The sequence below is a fragment of the Adiantum capillus-veneris genome, chromosome 4 (assembly GCF_014529385.1).
Source record: "Adiantum capillus-veneris isolate H3 chromosome 4, ASM1452938v2, whole genome shotgun sequence".
Classification (NCBI taxonomy): domain Eukaryota; kingdom Viridiplantae; phylum Streptophyta; class Polypodiopsida; order Polypodiales; family Pteridaceae; genus Adiantum; species Adiantum capillus-veneris.
The window spans coordinates 38,459,341-38,466,372 of NC_140934.1; the positions used below are offsets into that span (position 1 = coordinate 38,459,341).

Genomic DNA, 7,032 nt, shown 5'->3' on the forward strand with positions numbered 1-7,032 from the left:
AATCTGCCCCCCCAGTGCGACACTCTTACATCCCACCAAGCCAACCATGTTTCCAAGCATGGAGTCTCATCTTGAATAGCATGACCAGCGGTCCAAAAGCACCGTAGTTCCCCTATGCAAATATCAGCCTGATTCTTTGTAGGGGCACATCTCCACTTCTGGCATAAGATTTTGTGCTCCTCTTGAGACGAAGGAAGAATACACTTGGTTGTGTGTCGTATCATGGACTGATCCCAGTCAAAAGAACAAGATCTTTCTTTGCCCGGTGTGACTTTCTTCGCACCTCCAAAATAAACTGTGCGAACTGCAATCCAGTTAGCATTTGCTTCATCAGCCATAAAGCCTCTAAACTCTGGCTTTTCAAAACCCACATCTTCCACAACCTTGTTAAGCATTTTCCAAAATTCAATTTGAGCAAACTTATTCTTAACTTTAAATTCACAAATTGCAATGGTCATCAGTTCTTGTACAAACGGGTCATATACATGTGCAGACATTGGTAGCCACCCATTTACACGATGGACGTGATCAAAATGGATCCACATTTTTTCAAGGTTTCCACCTAGCCTCATTCTATTTACCAAGTCAACCCCACTACCAGGACCTTTCACAGACATCTTAAAAACATGGGGCTGCTGATCTTTTCCAAGTTGTCTGGGAAATAGTACACTTTGTATGTAAGGGTATCTGCTTTTACTCTTGAGATCAAGAACAGCTTCCAAGCCTTTAGCAGAAATGTTCTTTGCTTTCTTTGCAGTCTCCAAAGTTCTCTCAAATCTTCGCTTATTGGACAATGGGGTGATTGTATCCAAAAAGGTGGCAAATTCATCATCACCTATGGCATCTGAAAAAGACTTATTTTCAGCAACTAATTTATCCATAATAATATCCTGTGTTGTCATGCGCTCCAACTGTTTTGCAGTTATGAATGGTTCTAGAGTAGCACGTTTCTTCATTAAAGCATCTATTTCAACCTCTGATGCTCTACATTTTCCTTCTCTACAAGGATGTTTGTGTTCCCCTAAATGAATCACACATCGTGTGGCATACACTTTATCTCTTGGCAAGCAGTAGTAGATCATGGCAGGACAAATGGCAACACATTCAAGAGCTTGAGAGCAATGCATACAACTCAAAGTTCCATATTCTTGAGATACTAGTCCATATGGTGGAGATTTTTCTAATCGACCTTTCCATTGAACTTCATTACAAAGCTTGAACCTAGTGTAATATGGACAGTCCAAATTTACACATCTGAGATGTCTAGAACATCTGCGAAATCTCACAGCACCCATAAAAGAATCTGAACTACAGGTGACGTATTCTGTCCACAAGTGGCTATCATGTCGTTGTTCCATCCCTGCCATTCCAGATGAGTCACCAGCAGCAGGAAGCTCATAAGCAACATATCCATCATAATATGTTGGAAGCTCCTTCACCTTAACAATCTCTTTAATCTGACTAAGTGAATGAAACAAGCGATTGTTTGTAGGCAATGCTCGAATCATTTCAATGACACTCATGATGGGTTTTAAGGGCTCATCCGGATCTGAATCTAAGCGGATAGGAGTTTCAGAGGTCCCTTCACCAAGATTGGCAATGCGAACTTTGTAAAATTGACAGTATTCATGATCAAGCAAGTACCCATCTTCTCCTGTTCCTATTTGAATCTCCTCTAACTTCACTTGCCCACCAGACAGGGTCAAAGGATGTAGGGTAAACATTGTAGTCCCTAGTGCAAAGTGACTTCTGATGTTAGCGGTAGAAATCTCCATATGCCTTTTATCCGACATGATGACAAGCTTCTGTGATTTGGAAGGACCATAAACAGTAATATGTCTAGACATTGTAAAGATACTTCGGCTTCAGTAGTAAAAGAGAACTTATATGCAGAGTACAATATACCATAATGTTGTTAATATTTTTAGTCAAGAATATCTTTTGCTGGTGCGAGATCTCAATATACACACGTTTTGAGGATCATTAAAACTGAGAGACAGTTTCACAGCAGCCCATCAATGCGGCACATCAAAGCAATCTATTTACTCATTTCCTTTTGGCAAGACTTTTTGAAATCAGTTACTGTTTGAAAAAAAAACATTGCGAACAGTAAATTCTTTTAAAATAAAATTTTGAAGAATATCGTATAATTAGAGGGAGTAGAATGTTGCAGTGAGTTATAGAGAGGAAGAAGATATTATCTTTTAGAAAGAGAGAGAGAGAGAGAGACAGCAGAAGAACAAAGTATTCGAGTGTGGGTGAGAGTGAGATAGTGAGGGAGCATCTTTGTGAGACAACAGAAGCACAGAGCATTCGAGTGAGAGTGAGAGTGAGATTGAGAGTGGAGAGTGAGAGAGCATCTTTGTGAGGGCGCAGGAAGATGGCCAACAGCTCAATGCCAAGAACCCGCTCTACGCCGAGGTCATCCCCACGTCGCCCTCCAGCTCCTTCGCGTCGAGGTCGAAATCATGAAAGGTATGCTCAGCTCCTTCCCATGTTGCGGTTGCCTTCCTCTCTGTACCGAGCTTGGCACGCTTGCTTCAGAGTTTTCTGCACCTGTTGATGACATGCTCAAGGGATCTGCGCCGGCGCAGATCCCTTCAGTCTCTTTCTTCAGAGCTCCTGCTGAACGTTGTTATGTCTTGAATTCTGGATGTGTGTCGGTTGTATTTTCTGTGGTAAGGGATCTGCAGACCTGGTTGTTGTGTTCACTCTTGCATGCTCTGGGAGTAACGAATTCAAGACAGAGCTAGTCAGGAATTTCATGGATATCAGCACCTCATTTTGGCAGAGTGCAAAGCGCAAGGCTTTCCGATTGCAGGCCTGTTGCCCATTTTAGTGATTTTGCTCCCTGTTGATGGCATGCTCAAGGGATCTGCGCCGGCGCAGATCCCTTGGGTCTCTTGCTTTAGAGATTTCGGCAAGTCCTTTTTTGAACTTTCAACTTCTGTTCTCAAGTGATCTGCGCCATTGCTCAAGGGATTGCAAAGCAAACGTTGCTTAAGGGATTTCGGCACGTTGCTCAAGGGATCCTTCGGCTTGTGAGAAATTTCAGCTTCTGTGCTAGCTCAAGGGATTTGCGCCGACGCAGATCCCTTCGGCCATTCAACTTCTCCATGTTCTTTTATTACTTCAAGGAGACAATTCTCACAAGCTTGGGCTTTGATCAAAACAGTTTCAATAAACTTCCCCATGGGTGCACTCATTAAATTTGCTCAAGGGATCTGCGCCGGTGCAGATCCCTTCGTCCTCATTGAAATTCAGTTTTGAGCTTGTGACATTTGCGTATACCGAGACAGTTTTGAGTCCGCCAAGCTGTCGACCACTTTCAAGATGTCTTGTTTTCTTGAGATCGGCCATTGCTTCGGATGCTACCGTGAATTTAAATGTTTTATTGCAATGTTTTATTTAATTTAAGTAGCCCCTTGCTCCATTTATAAGTTTTAAAATTTAATAGCTCAAACTACGCAGTTTGAAAAGACACTTTGCTCGGATTACGCAGTTTGAAAAGATCCCTTGAGTTAGCATTTATGGTTGAAAATTCTCATGTGAGGGGTCTTAACGACTTTCAAGTTTTATTTGAAATTTTGTCGTGCGTGCAAAAGAGACCTTGGCCAATATTTGATATCATTAAGTCAATAAAGGTGTTTGATAGTGGTTTTTCTTTAACTTTCTTTGTTTGCTTTTGATATTTTGGCAGTCCAAGGTCTAGAGGATGTTCTCGTAGGAGAGTCCTTGATACCACGCCTATTGGAACATATGATTCTATAGACCAAATCAGTTCTGTGTCAGGCACGGAGTTGGGGGAGGGCCATGAGTTGCTTGAGGATGATGTTTTATCTCCTGAGATAGGACCAGGTTCTTTACATGAGGTGGATCCCGTTTTGGCAGCTAAAGAAAGTAATTTGCAAATTGTGCCTTGGGAGATAAGAGATGAGGTTTCTGCAGCCAGTGAACCGAAAGATGAATCCAATGCATTTACACATAAAGGTGCCGATATTTTGGCTTCCACTAGACTCTTCAGCTGCTTTGAGTGTCCGCCTATTCCACTTTGTCTTCTCTATCCATATGCCAGAGTCCGAGGCTTGAGAGACGATTTAAGTGGATTGAAGTCAGCGTTTACAAAAGAAGGCTACATGCAAGAAAAGGGGTCCTTCATTGTTTCCTTGTGGACATGTCAAAAAGAGAAAAAAATTATCACAGGTGAAATTAAATTTTTTGTTTTACTTTGCAAGCTATTTTTGCTTGTATTTTTATTATGTTAACCAACATTTAATATTATGTAGATGAGGTGACAAATGAGTGGGATCCACTTTGGATAGAGGTCAATGATGAGTTTGAGATGGAGTTACAAAGCAACCCAAAGCTATCAGATCTTGTGGGCCACATGTTCTTTGTTTGGGAGGGGAACCATAGAACAGTGGCTTGGACTCAAGCCATTAAAGAAAAATTCTCTACTTCAAAGGATAAGCACTCCAGAGTTCTTTGTACGATTATAGATCCAACCAAAGTGCCTGAGATTGCCTTGCTCAGTAGTCTTCAGAGAATGAACTTGTGAGAGCTCTTTGATAATTTGGAGATTACTTGGAAATCTAATCTCTAAGCTTTAAATGCATTATAAGTTATTCTTTTTTTCTTTGGTGTTATTAGCATGAATTCCCACTCTCTTGTTACTACACATCTTCGAGATGAGATTATGAATTTGACTCATATTTGTGCTGCCGATCGTAATGTTTACTTAAAAGCTCTTCCGGAGAAAGATCAAAAATTGATTGCAGATGTCAAAAAATACTATTCCAAGGGGGAGGAACCATGGTATCCACTCACACGCAAATATCTTGCACGGCTTGTGTACGATGTAAGTAAAACTCTTTCTTCTGTGTTAGTTAGTCATTTCATTCAGCAATGACTATATTTACTTTGTGTTGTACGATAGGTGCAAATGACCAAGGAATATAATGCAAGGGTGGATCAACTCTCTCGCGAGAGTTTGTCTGAGGAGGATTTAAAGACAGAGCAGGAGAAAAAATATCACAATCTTACTACAAAGTATAGTGATAAGATTGGAAAGGTATTCTTGTATGTTTGCAATTTTGATGTTGTGCATGATATGATTTAAATGGCATATTTTTATGGTCACTGTTGTTTGATTTTATAAGCTTCTTAACATTGTGGACCCACAATTGGGGACGGATTGGCTTGCCAAAGTGTTATCATTGAAATGGGGCCCTGGAAGTTGGGCAACATTGGAGAAGATCAACTTAATTGCAGTTGTGGATGCTCCAATACAAAACAAGTTGTTGTGGCTATCTCTTCTAGAGGTAGACAATCTCACTCGAGCTGCGTATGGCATCAAGAAAGGAGACCATGTCTATAGAACGTAAGTCTTCTCTTATTACAAAGAGGGCTTCTTGGCTAGGGTCTATGATAGAGCATCACAGTTGGTGACAGATATGTTGGGTACATGTGGAGATGTAGTATTATCACCTGACTGTACCCTACTGTTCTACTTTGAGGAGAGAAAACTCGAAGCTAGGGCACATCTATTTCCTTTGGAGGTGTCCTTGGAAATGAGAACAAAAGATGCTGACAAACAAGCCCTCAAAAAAATAGACACTTTGCGTATGGCTGCACAAAGATTGGCATACAGGTACTTTTTTTATCGTGTTGCAAGGTAATGAATTTTATTGAAATATATGCAATGTTTTTTATTGCATTATGTTGGTTTTCAAGATTCTTGGCCTTTTTGTTGTCTCGAAAGAGTCTTTCTTCGATTCCACTACTTGCTAGAAAGTGGACACAGTTGGACTTAGCTGGTTCATGCATGTATTCAAAGAAATTGCATAAGCTTACATCATGGGAGATTGAATCTTGTCCATGGTGGATAGACATGGAGAAAGACCATATGCTAGCTCGTGAGAAAGACCTCAGAGATGCCATGCGTAGAGATGCAGCTTTTGATGCCATCGGAGTTAGTACTGTGCCACCTGTATTGGGAGCTGTAGGTGCAGGAGTTCCGCTTGGACCAGCTACACGACCTAGAGATTCATCTTCAGGTAGAAACACAAAACCTTATTCTAAGTTTTGTTATGAAATGTATGATCTTGAAATTTTTTGCCTGTCCAGTCAATGTTTTAGATTTTAAAGGCATTTCTTAGAAAAGAATGTATTAAAAGCACAATTCTCTTAAAAGTGAAACCACTTTAGACTAATTTTAGATTATCTCTCTCTCTCTCTCTCTCTCTCTCTCTCTATATATATATATATATATATATATATATATATATATATATATATATATATATATATATATATATATATATATATATATATATATATATATATATATATATATATATATATCTTTCTCTCTCATACTCTCACATACACATATATTCCACACGCACACACACCACATATGTGCTCTCTCTCTCTCTCTCTCTCTCTCTCTCTCTCTCTCACACACACACACACACACACACACACACACACACACACACACACACACACACACACACACACACACACACACACACACACACATGCACACATATGCAAACATGCCACTATGAGTATCTCTCAAAAATCTGAACATAATTCTATTAAAAAGGTGTTTCTCGAAAAGGAAAGGAAGTTGTAGTAGATACTACTCAAGATGGTATGATGGAGGAGATTATGCCATCCTCACATGGTAGTGCTATTTGTACTTTGTATCCACATTATACTTTGTAATCAATTACTAAATTTCTTGTTTTAATTTTGGATTGTTATTTTCTCAGATATTAGTGGGTCTTCGTGATTATGTCGTGTTCTTTCATTTGATTATGCAAATGATATCTCAATGCATGGTCAAACTAGTCATGATTTCGATCGATGTATTGCTGTCCCTGGGATTACATTGCCATATCTGGAGATTTTTCATTGGGAGTTCGATCTCCATCTTGGGCTATGATTCATGAGCATATGCTCAAATCCCGCCCACGTGATCTTGTTTATAGGCGGAGTGGCAAGTCAGTTGCTTGGGCTGCAGAT

General features: G+C 40.0%; 1 pseudogene; it reads left to right on the forward strand.

The window, feature by feature from the left end:
* The first annotated feature begins 3,684 nt into the window (after positions 1 to 3,684).
* Positions 3,685 to 6,799, forward strand: LOC147458998 (uncharacterized; annotated as a pseudogene).
* Positions 6,800 to 7,032: the final 233 nt, after the last annotated feature.